The following is a 13,296-nucleotide window of genomic DNA, read 5'->3' on the forward strand; positions in this document are numbered from 1 at the left end:
GCTAGTTTTTTTGTATTTTTTAGTAGAGATGGGGTTTCACCGTGTTAGCCAGGATGGTCTCGATCTCCTGACCTCGTGATCCACCCACCTTGGCCTCCCAAAGTGCTGGGATTACAGGCTTGAGCCACCGCGCCCGGCCGGGTATCGCTTAATTTTTTAGACATTGTTTTTTTTAGTGCTGTGAGCATATTTATGATAGCTAATTTATTCTGTCTCGTTATTCTGACATTGGGCTTTTTCAGAGATTGTTTCTGTTGACTGCTTTTTTCCTGTGTATGGGCCATGTTTTTCTTTTCTTTTAATTTTTAAAAAACTTCTTACTTTATTATTTTAATTTAATTTTTATTTTTATTTTATGACAGACTCTTTCTCTGTTGCCCAGGCTGGAGTGCAGTGGCGTGATCTCAGCTCACTGTGACCTCAGCCTTCCGGGTTCCAGCGATTCTCCTGCCTCAACCTCCTGAGTAGCTGGGATTACAGGAATGTGCCACCACACCCAGCTAATTTTTGTATTTTTAGTAGAGACAGGGTTTCATCATTTTGGCTGGGCCAGTCTCAAACTCCTGACCTCAGGTGATCCACCCATCTTGGCCTCCCAAAGTGCTGGGATTACAGGTGTGAGCCGCCGTGCCTGGCCAAAACTTCTTTCTTTCTTTTTTTTTTTTTTTTTTGAGACGGAGTCTCGCTGTGTCGCCCAGGCTGGAGTGCAGTGGCGCGATCTCGGCTCACTGCAAGCTCCGTCTCCCAGGTTCACGCCATTCTCCTGCCTCAGCTTCCCGAGTAGCTGGGACTACAGGCGCCCACCACCACACCTGGCTAAGTTTTTGTATTTTTAGTAGAGATGAGATTTCACAGTGTTGGCCAGGGTGGTCTCGATCTCCTGACCTCGTGATCTGCCCGCCTCGGCCTCCCAAAGTGCTGGGATTACAGGAGTGAGCCACCGCGCCCGGCCGAAAACTTCTTACTTTAAAAAAGAATACAGAAACAAGATCTTGCTGTGTTTCTGGACTGGTCTCAAAACTCCTGGCCTCAAGCAATTCTCCTGCCTTGGCCTCCCAAAGTTCTAGAATTAAAAGTGTGAGCCACCATGCCTGGCCCATATTTTCCTTTTTGTCTGCATGCCTTGTACATTTTAGTTAAAAACAACATTTTAAATTATAATGTGAAAAATCTGAGCATCAGATTCTACCTCCACCAATTCTCAGTGTTTGTTGTTGCTGTTGTTTCTGTGATACATTTGTTTACTGGCTATCCTGTGCCAGTTCTGTAAAGACTGTATTCTTTGTAGCATTCAGCCACTGAAGTCTCTGGTTGGTTAGCTTACTGGCCAGCTAATGACTGGACAGAGATTTCCTGAAATGCCTTGAAGCAATAAATCTCCCACTTTCTTCAAGGTCTGTGTGTGTGTTTGTGCATGTCTTGAATTCTCCCAGCAGCTTACAACTCTGCCTTAGCCTTTACTTTCTGGTTGCACAGTGCCTTGAGGTCAGCCAAGGTTCAAGGTTAGGGGCTTTTCAGGTCCTTTCTGGGTAAGCGCATGTTTTTTACATGCAGGAATAAGCTTTTCAAGGCCCATATGGCCATCTCATTCCCTAGATTTTCCTTTTTTTTTTTTTTTTTGTCTAGCCCCTTGTTTTACTCAACTGGCATTGTCACTTCAGGCCGCTGCAGTGTTGAACAGTTGCTGTTGATTGTTCATCTACTCTGAAGATACGACTGTTCACACAGAGTGAGCTCTAAGTCTGGTCATATTCTCCAGCCCTGAGTCTCAACGAGCTGCCAGATAGGCATAATAGTGACGGTTATCTGAGAATGGGTTTCTTCAGAAACTGCAAACCTGTTCTTTTCCCACCAGTGGTTGCTAGTCTTCTGGTTTCTCATGGCCACCATGTTTATGAGGTTTCCAATTTTTGTCTTTCACACAACTGGAGAGAGAGGCATGGGAATAGGCAAGTTAAAACACACAAAGTTTCTTTTCTTTTTTTTTTTTTTTTTTGCGACAGGGTCTCACTCTGATGCCCAGACTGGAGTGCAGTGGCATGATTATGGTTTACTGCAGCCTCGACTTCCTGGGCTCAGGTGATCCTCCCACCTCAGCCTCCCAGGTAGCTGAGACCACAGGCATGCAGCACCATGCCTGGCTAATTTTTGTGTTTTTTGTGGAGATGGGGTTTCACTATATTGCCCAGGCTGGTCTCCAACTCCTGGCCTCAAGTGATCTGCCCATCTTAGCCTCCCAAAGTGTTGGGATAATAGTCGTGAACCAGCATGCCCAGCCCAAAGTTTGCTCTTTAACAAGATTCAGCTGTTTTTCTTAAACACTCGTCAGATTGTTGCAAGCCGTTGGTTAACTTCCATAGTTATGTAAAAGTTATTTTTTGCAAATTTTTTTAGAGTTTTTGTTTCTTTCATGGAGGAGCAGATTTTTTAGGGTCCTTATTCTGCCATTCTAGAGTGGTGCTTCTCTATAGTGTTTTTTTGTTTGTTTTTGTTTTGTTTTTGTTTTTGTTTTTGAGACAGATTTTTATACTTGTCACCCAGGCTGGAGTGCAATGATGCCATCTTGGCTCACTGCAACCTCCACTTCCCAGGTTTAAGCGATTCTTCTGTCTCAGCCTCCTGAGTAGCTGGGATTACAGGCTCCCATCATCACACCCAGCTAATTTTTGTATTCTTAGTAGAGATGGAGTTTTCACCGTGTTGGCCAGGCTGGTCTGGAACTCCTAACCTCAGGTGATCTGCCTGCCTCAGCCTCCCAAAATGCTGGGATTACAGGCGTGAGCCACCATGTCCGGCCCTCTATAGTGTTTTGAATATCTCCTTATATAGCTGTTTTAATGGTTGTTCTAAGTATTTTATTACATATACAAAACATATTACAATATACTGATGTCATTTTATCAGTTTGAGTGAAATATAGAAGCCATACCTCTCTCTCTCTGTCTCTTTATTCTCCCTGTTTTTAATATATTTGTCTTAAATATTTCCTATACATACATTTATAGCAGTATCAGGCTGTTAGAATTTTCGCCTTTAGCTCACGGTAACCTCTACCTCCCAGGTTCAAGTAATTCTCCTGCCTCAGCCTCCTGAGTAGCTGGGACTACAGGTGAGTGCCACCACGCCCAGCTAATTTTTGTATTTTTAGTAGAGATGGGGTTTCACTGTGTTGGCCAGGATGGTCTCCATCTCTTGATCTCACGATCTGCCCACCTCGGCCTCCCAAAGTGCTGGGATTACAGGCATGAGCCACCGCGCCCAGCCAGAAGTTTTGGTTTTAAACATCAAACATAATTTAGAAAAGTCAAGAAATGAAGGAAAGCTTATTATATTTACAAGTATTTTTGGTTCCTTCTTCCTTCCTGATATTCCAAAGTTTCGTTTATTGTTTCCTTTCTGTTTAGAGTACCTCCTTTTGCCTCTTTTCCATATGGTTCTGTTGGTAATACAGTTTGCTGGTTTTCCTTCATTTGAGAATGTCTAGAGTTCTTTTTCGTTCTTGAAGGATATTATTGCTGGGTATAGGATTCTGGAGTAACAGTTCTTTTCTCTCAGCACCTGAAAAGTTTGTGTGTCACTTTCTTCTGGTCACTATGTTCTAATGAGAAGTTGGTTGTCATCTGAATTGTTTTTCAAGATTTTTTGTCTTTAGTTTTCAAAAGTTTAATCATGATATGTCTTGAGATTGCTTTGGGTTTATCCTGTTTGGTGTTTGCTGGACTTCTTGAAGCTGTGGGTTTATGTCTCTGACCAATTTGGGAAGTTTTTAGCCATTGTCTTTTTGAGTACTTTTTTAGTCCTACTGTTGTTCTCTTTTTCTGGGACTTTATGACATAAATGTCAGATCTTTTTTTTTGAGATGGAGTTTCACTGTTGTTGCCCAGGCTGGAGTGCAATGGCGTGATCTCGGCTCACCACAACCTCTGCCTCCCAGGTTCAAGTGATTCTCCTGCCTCAGCCTTCCAAGTAGCTGGGATTATAGGCATGCACCACCACGCCCAGCTAATTTTGTATATTTAGTAGAGATGAGGTTTCACTATGTTGGTCAGGCTGGTCTTGAACTTCCGACCTCAGGTGATCCACCCACCTTGGCCTCCCAAAGTTCTGAGATTACAGGTGTGAGCCATTGCGCCCAGCTGATCTTTTATTACAGGTCCATGGGATTCTGTTTTTTTTTTATTTTCTAGTCTTTTATATTTTTATTTTTTAGAGGGTCTCACTATGTTACTCAGGCTGGTCTTGAACCCCTGGGCTCAAGTGATTCTCACACCTTAGCCTCCAGAGTAGCTGAGACTGCAGGCACATGCCACCATGCCCTGCCTCAGTCATTCTTGTCTCTGTTGTCCAAACTGGCTAATTTCTGTTGTCTACCTTCCAGTTCACTGATCGTTTCCTTGGCCTCCATTACTATTTTCACTGTAACTTCCATTCTGCTATTGAGTATATCCAACTGAGTTATTTATTTTTTTTTTTTGAGACAGGGTCTCTTGCCCAGGCTGGAGTGTAGTGGTGTGATCACAGCTCACTTCAACCTCTGCCTCCCGGGCTCAAGCAATCCTCCCACATCAGCCTCCTGAGTAGCTGGGACTACAGGCGCATGCCACCATGTCTGGCGAATTTCTTTTTTGTATTTTTGGTAGAGACGGGAGTTTTACCAAGTTGCCCAGGCTGGTCTTGAACTCCTGAGCTCAAGTGATCTGCCCACCTCAGCTTCTCTAAAGTGTTGGAATTACAGGTGTGAGCCACTGCCCCCAGCCCAACTGAGCTTTTTAATTTGGTTATTGTATTTTTTAAGTTCTAAAATTAGTTTTTGGTTCTTTTTTTTGAGACAGAGTCTGGCTCTTTTGCCCAGGCTGGAATGTAGTAGTGTTATCACGGCTCACTACAACCTCCACTCCCTGGGTTCAAGTGATCCTTATGCCTCAGCCTCCTGAGGAGCTGGGATTACAGGCGTCTGCCACCATGCCAGGCTAATTTTTTTTTTTTTTTTGAGATGAAGTATCGCTCTGTCCTCCAGGCTGGAATTCAGTGGCGTGATCTCGGCTCACTGCAACCTCTGCCTCCTGGGTTCAAGTGATTCTCCTGCCTCAGCCTCCCAAAGTGCTGGGATTACAGGCGCGAGTCACCGCACCTGGCTGCTAATTTTGTATTTTTAGTAGAGACGGGATTTTGCCATGTTGGCCAGGCTGGTTTCAAACTCCTGGCCTCAAGTGATCTGCCTGCCTCAGCCTCCCAATGTGCTGGGATTAGTCATGAGACACTATGCCTGGCCTTGGGTCTTTTTTTATACCTTCTATTTTTTTGTCAATACTTTCTTTATTTAGACTTCTTGTTTTTTATTCCACACATGCTCTTAATTGCTGCTGGTAGCACTTTTCTGATGGCTGCTCTAAAATCTTTGTTACACAGTTTCAGCATGTCTGTCACTTGGTGTTCGCATCTGTTAATTGTCTTTTTTCATTCGTATTGAGATTTCACTGGTCTTTAGTGTGGCGAGTGGTTTCTGATTGGAATCTGGACTTTTGGATATCATGTGTGAGATTCTGGGTATCATTTAGGCCTTCTGATTTTGCTGGCTTCTCAGGACTCTGGCAGGGAAAGTGGTGGTGCCGGGGGTCGTTTCTGCTAGGTAAGGGTAGAAGTCTAGATTCCCCACAGGGCCTGTGTGTACCACGTAAGGTGGTCCTTGTTACCCATGGGTGGAAGTGCTCCCTCCATTTCCTCCACTGACGCCAAGGAAAAATAGCATCATTCTCATTGGGTGATAGTGAAATTCCTGACTCCACCAGGCTGCCTCTGATACCACTGCAATGGAGAGGGGAGGGGCGCTTCTTTACTGCTGGGTTGGGGGTAGAAGTCCAGATTTCACTCTCCACTGACTCTGGCAGTTGCTTCTTACTGCTGAGTGAGGGTGAAAGTCCCAGCTCCCTATTTGGCCTTCTGTGAAAGCACCCCATCAGGTTTGGGGTGCCTCATTATAGCCTGGCAAGCCAGGAAGTACAGGCTCACCACTCAGCCTTTACTCATGCAGCGAAAATGTGGTGGAAACAAGGGCTGCAGCTTTCCTGCCTGTGTGGCTGGAGTAAGGCAGTTATTGTCTAAATATTTTCTCACTCACTAGGTTGCCCTTTTCTTAGTCCTTTGACTAGGGAGAGCTGACGTTTGTTGGAGCTTTTTTTGTCTTTGCCCACTGGCATTTTTGGGTCGCTGCTTCTCCAGCTACAAATCTGGAATAATAAGGCAAAAAGAATGCCCAAGGAAGCCACCACCATGACGTTCCTCAGGTCCTGAGGTCCCTTGCTAGTCTGCCTTCTCTCTACCTTTTAGAGTCTTCTCATTTATTATTATTTTTTTTTTGAGACGGAATCTCGCTCTGTCGCCCAGGCTGGAGTGCAGTGGTGTGATCTTGGCTCACTGCAAACTCCGCCTCCCGGGTTCACGCCATTCTTCTGCCTCAGCCTCCTGAGTAGCTGGGACTACAGGCATCCGCCACCACGCCTGGCTGATTTTTTGCATTTTTAGTAGAGACGGTTTCACCATGTTAGCCAGGATGGTCTCTATCTCCTGACCTCATGATCCACCCATCTCGGCCTCCCGAAGTGCTAGGATTGCAGGTGTGAGCCACCGTGCCTGGCCAGAGTCTTCTCATTTTTGTTTGTATGTAACATCCAGGGGTTTTAGTTGTGGGTAGTAGAAGGAGTATAATAATCCACCCTAGTGGAAGTGGAAGTGACAACGATATGTTTTGATACTTTTTTTTCCTTGAGACAGGGTCTTGCTCTGTCATCCAGGCTAGAGTGCAGTGGTACAACCACGGCTCACTCCATCTCCTGGGCTCAAGAGATCCTCCTACCTTAGCCTCCTGAGTAGCCAGGACTGCAGGCATGTGCCACCATGCCCAGCTATTTTTTTCTTTATTTTTGTAGCAATGGGATCTCCCTATGTTGCCAGGTCTGGTCTCTAACTCTAGGGTACAAGTAATCCTTCTGCCTTGGCCTCTTGAAGTTCTGGGATTACAGGCATGAGTCATGGCGTCTGGCCTTGATACATTTGTTTTTTCTTTCCCACTGAATACCAGAAGAATATGATGAATTTTCGGTTGACTTTCCCATCTGGGTGGACTTTTAGTAACCTCTAGAGTCCTCAGTTTACTTCTGTCACCCATGTGTTCACATGGGGATGGATGTGGTAGCCTTTTGCTCGGTTTCTTCGGCTTTTGTCAGTGATGTTTGTCATTCATCTGTTCAGTTGTTTATTGAGAACCTATTGTGCTGGGGCTGGTGAGGCCTAGGAGGATGCCCTGTAGGAGTGCATGTGTAGCATCAGATGTTTTTTATCTATGCTATGTTATTTGATCTTTGCAACCTTGGAAATCAGCAGTTATAATCTCTCACAGATGAGGAAACAGACCCACAGAGATGAAGGAACTTTTCCAAGGTAGTTCCGCCAAATGTTTCCTTGAAGGTGGTTGTGCAACTATTTACTTCCAAGAATGTTTTCTGTAAAAGTGATTAGGGGACTTGAGTGTTGGCCAAATATGATGGAAACTGGGCCAGGTGCCGTGTCACGCCTATAATCCCAGCACTTTGGGAGGCCGAGGCGGGTGGATCACCTGAAGTCGGGAGTTTAAGACCAGCCTGACCAACATAGTGAAGCCCTGTCTCTACTAAAAATACAAAATTAGCCAGGCATGGTGGTGCACGCCTGTTCCCAGCTACTTGGGAGGCTGAGGCAGGAGAATTGCTTGAACCTGGGAGGCAGAGGTTGCAGTCAGTCAAGATGGTGCCATTGTACTCCAGCCTGGGTGACAAGAGCAAAACTCCGTCCCAAAAAAAAAAAAAAAGAAATTGACTTGCCCCTCTCCACTCAATCTTTACTGAGTACATATTTGAGTGATGCTGTGCCAGCCATTGTGGATGTGGTGGTGACCAGTGCAGGCATGACTGTGTTCCCATGGCACTTGCAGACTGCCCTCATGTGCTCTTTGACTGGTGGGTCAGTTGGGTAGATTGGAACAAAAGAGCCAGTCTCTTTTTTTCCCAGTTTCAGTAATCGAATCCACATAGATCATACTACATTAAATGAATGTTTTAGAGGCCGGGCGCGGTGGCTCACGCCTGTAATCCCAGTACTTTGGGAGGCCGAGGTGCGTGGATCTCCTGAGGTCAGGAGAATCGCTTGAACCTGGGAGGTGGAGGTTGCGGTGAAGCCCAGATCGTGTGCCATTGCACTCCAACCTGGGCAACAGGAGCGAAACTCCATCAAATAAATGAATGAATGAATGAATGAATGAATGAATGTTTTAGTATGGAGATGAGTGCTACAAAAGGCTCAGTTTTTGTATGGAACAGGTAGTAAAATGACACAGTCAAGGCTTAGGATTTTAGTCTGTGAGTTTAAGGTATTGTGAGTGGGCCAGGCTTGGTGGCTCACGCCTGTAATCCCAGCACTTTGGGAAGCTGAGGTTGGAAGATCATTTGAGCCCAGGAGTTTAGGAACAGTCTGGGCAACATGGTGAAACCCCGTCTCTACCAAAATTACAAAAATTAGCTGGGTGTGGTGGCATGTGCCTGTAGTCCCAGCTACTCAGGAGGCTGAGGTGGGAGGATCACTAGAGCCTGGTAGGTGGAGGTTGCAGTGAGGTGAGATCACACCTCTGCACTCCAGCCTGGGTGACAGCCAGACCCCATATCAAAACAACAACAACAAAAAATAAATAAAAAATAAAAAGTAAAAAGGTATTGTGAGCAAGAGCTCTGTCGACATGGCATCGACACAGTAAAGTCAGTTCTGGCTGTCTCGTATCCCATAGCTATGTGGTGGTGATTTTCTTGTATTCTGATGTCCTGATAAACACATTCACCCAGACTTCGAGCAGAAGATGGCAGTTTCTGGCTCAGCCACATGCGAATTTTGATCTGATTATTTCTAGTTCCCCCCTCCAAGTTTTTCATTTGGCAGCTAACTTTAGAAAATAGCTGTAATCAATTTAGAAGTCAGACTGGGGCTGACTTTTATCAGTCAGGAAGGTATTAAATTAGCAGTCCAAGACATGAGCTTCCACTTGTGCCTTAGCCAGTCTTTGTGAGAACCTTGATCAAGGCTCTCTCTCCAAGCCTCAGTTTCCTGGGGAAAACACCTGCTTGGCTTATCTTACAGGGTTAATAAGCATCAAAGAACTTACTGAAGGACTTTATAAATTAAGTACCATTATGTAGAATGGTGGTGGTTTATTTATTTATTTTTTGAGACAGGGTCTCCCTCTGTCTCTCAAGCTGGAGTGCAGTGGTGCGATCTCAGCTCACTACAACCTCCGCCTCCTGGATTCAAGCGATTCTCCTACCTCAGCCTCCTAAATAGCTGAGATTACAGATGTGCGCCACCATGCCCAGCTAATTTTTGTAGTTTTGGTAGAGATGGGGTTTCACCATATTGGTAAGGCTCGTCTCGAACTCCTGACCTCAAGTGATCTGCCCGCCTCGACCTCCCAAACAGAGTGTTGAGATTATAGGCATGAGCCACCATGTTTAGTGGCTAGTGGCTTTAGAATCCTGAAGTTATTGATGAAGTGGTCTGTCTAAGTGCAGAGCTATTGTTTTGGTGTTATTTGACAATGAGCAGTTGTTTTGACTAGAAGGGATCATCTGAGAAAGTGATGCTTTTGTAAGGAACAGAACTTGTTTGAATAAGTTGTTTGAAATTGTTTTCTCAGAATAACTGAGTGAATAGGAAACAAAAGGATAGCTGAGGCCCTGTGTCTTGTTCTTTCTCACCCACGATGTAAATTAACTCATTATCGTACAATCAGGATCAAGTTGCTTTAGAATTCCTCTGTGACTGTCAGTGCATGAAACAAAATGACACATCAGAAACCATCCTGATTCATTTTTGAATCAGAGGGGAATGCAAAGTATCTGATTAAGTTTTATGGAGTATCCAGAAACTCTCATTGCTGTGCAGGTAATGATTTTGTTTATTTTTTATTTTACTTATTTATTTTTTTTGAGAGAGTCTTGCTGTTGTCGCCTGGGCTGGAGTGCAATGGCACGATCTCGGCTCACTGCAACCTTCACCTCCCGGGTTCTAGCAATTCTCCTGCCTTAGCCTCCCGATTAGCTGAGATTACAGGTGCCTGCCACCATGCCTGGCTAATTTTTTTGTATTTTTAGTAGAGACAGGGTTTCACCATGTTGACCAGGCTGGTCTCAAACTCCTGACCTCAGGTGATCCACCCGCCTTGGCCTCCCAGGGTGCTGGGATTACAAGTGTGAGCCACCATACCCGGCCATGATTTTATTTATCTTAAGGACATTGTGTTTTCTAGAGGTTGGTAGAATTGAAATATTATTCTAGGAACTGGCAAACCTCCACAGATCCCAGATGGAAAAGACTTCCTTAGAGGATAACTAACAGGTCAGTTATTTGGCACCAATTTTGTCTGCAAAGCCAATCTTGAATTTCAGGGAGGAACTAATAATCTATGTGATGCCAACTCTTTTGAAGACTCTGCCCCATTGTTCTGTCTGAAATTTTTTTCTCTTGAGAATTTTTTTTTTTTTTTTGAGACGGAGTTTTGCTCTTGTTGTCCAGGCTGCTGATGGCACAATCTCAGCTCACCACAACCTCCACCTCTTGGGTTCAAGTGATTCTCCCTCCTCAGCCTCCCGAGTAGCTGGGATTACAGGCATGTGCCACCACACCCGGCTAATTTTTTTGTGTTTTTAGTAGAGACGGGGTTTCTCCATGTTGGTCTGGCTGGCCCCGAACTCCCAACCTCAGGTGAGGTCAGGCCTTGGCCTCCCAAAGTGTTGTGATTACAGGCGTGAGCCACTGCTCCTGGCCACTCTCTTGATAATTTTTTAAAAACGATTTTGATTTTTTTTGTAAGGACGAATTCAAAGTTATGTGAATACTAAATCTTAAATCTTGGGATATTTATCAAATGTTATTAAAATATTCCCTGTTTATGATGCTCCCTCTTTTCCCTAAGGACAAATATTCTGTCTTACACACACACACATAGATAAATATATTTTGCTGACTTTGCTGTTTTTGACCTGAACAGTCCTGCTCCCTTGAAGGTTTATCATCTTTTCCTTGGAAATATAAATTAAATTCCTTATAGATAGGACCAGACCAATAAATGTTTACTTATGTGTGTCTGAGATTGTTTGTTTAGTTGAGACAGGGTCTTTCTCTGTTGCCCAGGCAGGAGTGCAGTGGTGCAATTATAGCTCACTGCAGCCTTGACCTTCTGGGCCCAAGCGTTTCTCCCACCTCAGCGCCCAACCACAGGCATGCACTACCATACCCAGCTGATTTTTTTTTTTTTTTTTTGAGACGGAGCCTTGCTCTGTCCCCCAGGCTGGAGTGTGGTGGTGCAATCCAGTATCTGCTTACTGCAACCTCTGCCTCCCGGGTTCAAGCGATTCTCCTGCCTCAGCCTCCCGAGTAGCTGGGACTATAGGCGCGTGTCACCACACCCAGCTAATTTTTTTATTTTTAGTAAGAGATGGAGTTTCACCATGTCGGCCAAGATGGTCTCGCTCTCTTGACCTTGCGATCCGTCCACCTCGGCCTCCCAAAGTGCTGGGATTACAGACGTGAGTCACTGTGCCCAGGCCAGCTAATTTTTTTTTATTTTTATAGAGTCGAGGTCTCCCTGTGTTGCCCAGGCTGGTCTCAAACCCCTGGGCTCAAGCCATTCTCCTGCCTTTATCTCGAAGTGCTGGGATTACAGGTGTGAGCCATCACCCAGCTTCAAAAAGTATCTTGAAAAATAGAATGATTTAAGCATGAATTTTTTGTTTGTTCATTCATTTTTCAGTAGAGATGGGGTTTCACCATATTGGCCAGGCTGGTCTTGAACTCTTTGTCCTAAGTGATCTGCCCGCCTCAGCCTCCCAAAGTGCTGGGATTACAGGCGTGAGCTGCCGTGCCCAGCCAAATTTAAATTTTTTTAAATAATTGCTAACACTGTAGCAAAGCTTTCCTTAGTTGTGTAGTGCATACAGGAAACCTGGTTGATGTGAAATTTCTAACAGCTCATAAGAGTCTACATACTAATAGTATTTAGTATTTTCTAGTGCCCTGCTCTTCACATGTCATGTAAATGCCTTGGCTGTATCTAGTATAGATAGTACTAGTGGGATTCAGTATAACTCCTGATTTTTGTTTGTTTTTAGTAATTCTTGTGAGCAGTTAGATAAGAACTTGCTTTGAATTTTTGGTGCTGGTAAGCCAAGACTGTGAGAACTTGTTGGATTCTTAAACACTTGAACATTTACCATGCATTAGGTGTTGAGGATGGAAGAAAGAGTAAGACTCAGCATGGCCCCCAGGAATCAGGTCCAGTGAGGGATGCTCTGTGGCCAGGGACCTAATGAGATAAAGTATAAGGTGGCAAGGAGGAGGGAATAGGTTAAAAGTAAAAAGATGGAAAAATAATATACTGTGATAACATTAGTTCTTTAAAAAAAAAAAAAAAAAGCTGGAGTGGCTGTATTAATATCAGACAAATCAGAGAAAATAATTTTGCCACAGTTGAAGGTCTTTTCCTTATGATAAAGGGGTCAGTTCTTCAAGAGGACAAAACAGTTCTAAACATTTATAAACTAAATGACAGCACTTCAAAGCATATGAAGCAAAAACTGATAACTGCAAGGAGAAATAGATATATCCATAATGATAGTCAGTGATTCCATTATTCTTCTCTTAGTAATTGATAGAATAAGAAGACTGAAAATCATTAAGGATGCGGGAGACTTGAACAACCCTATCAACTTGCTGGATCTGACTGACAGTCGTAGCACACCATTCAGGGAGAGCAGAATGTATGTTCTTTTTTAGTGTAAACACTTACAAAGATCATATTCTTGTGAGCCATAAAATAAGCCCCAAATTTAAAATTATGCAAGCCATACAAAATATATTCTCTGACCACACTGGAATTAAGAATAATTCTAATAACAGAAGTATCTTTGGAAATGTCCTGAATATTTAGTAACTAAATAACATACTTTTAGATAACCCATAGGTCAAAGAAGAAGTCAAAAGTGAAATTACAAAGTATTTAGAACCAAATGAAAATGAAGACACAGCACAGTGGCTTACGCCTGTAATCCCAGCACTTTGGGAGACCAAGGCCGGCGGATTACCTGAGGTCAGGAGTTCGAGACCAGCCTGGCCAACATGAGATGAAACCCCGTCTCTACTAAAAATACAAAATTAGCCAGGCATGGTGGCACACACGGGAGGCTGAGACAGGAGAAATCACTTGATCCGGAGGCGGAGGCT

At 44.1% G+C, this 13,296-nt stretch overlaps 1 protein-coding gene across 3 annotated transcripts in view; it reads left to right on the forward strand.

Annotated features, from left to right (window-relative positions):
• PRPSAP2 (phosphoribosyl pyrophosphate synthetase-associated protein 2) overlaps positions 1-13,296 on the forward strand; it is a 56,073-nt gene that overhangs the window by 19,937 nt on the left and 22,840 nt on the right. The gene's annotated exons all lie outside the window — the stretch shown is intronic.

The sequence above is a fragment of the Mandrillus leucophaeus genome, unplaced genomic scaffold (assembly GCF_000951045.1).
Source record: "Mandrillus leucophaeus isolate KB7577 unplaced genomic scaffold, Mleu.le_1.0 Scaffold1372, whole genome shotgun sequence".
In the NCBI taxonomy this organism is placed as follows: domain Eukaryota; kingdom Metazoa; phylum Chordata; class Mammalia; order Primates; family Cercopithecidae; genus Mandrillus; species Mandrillus leucophaeus.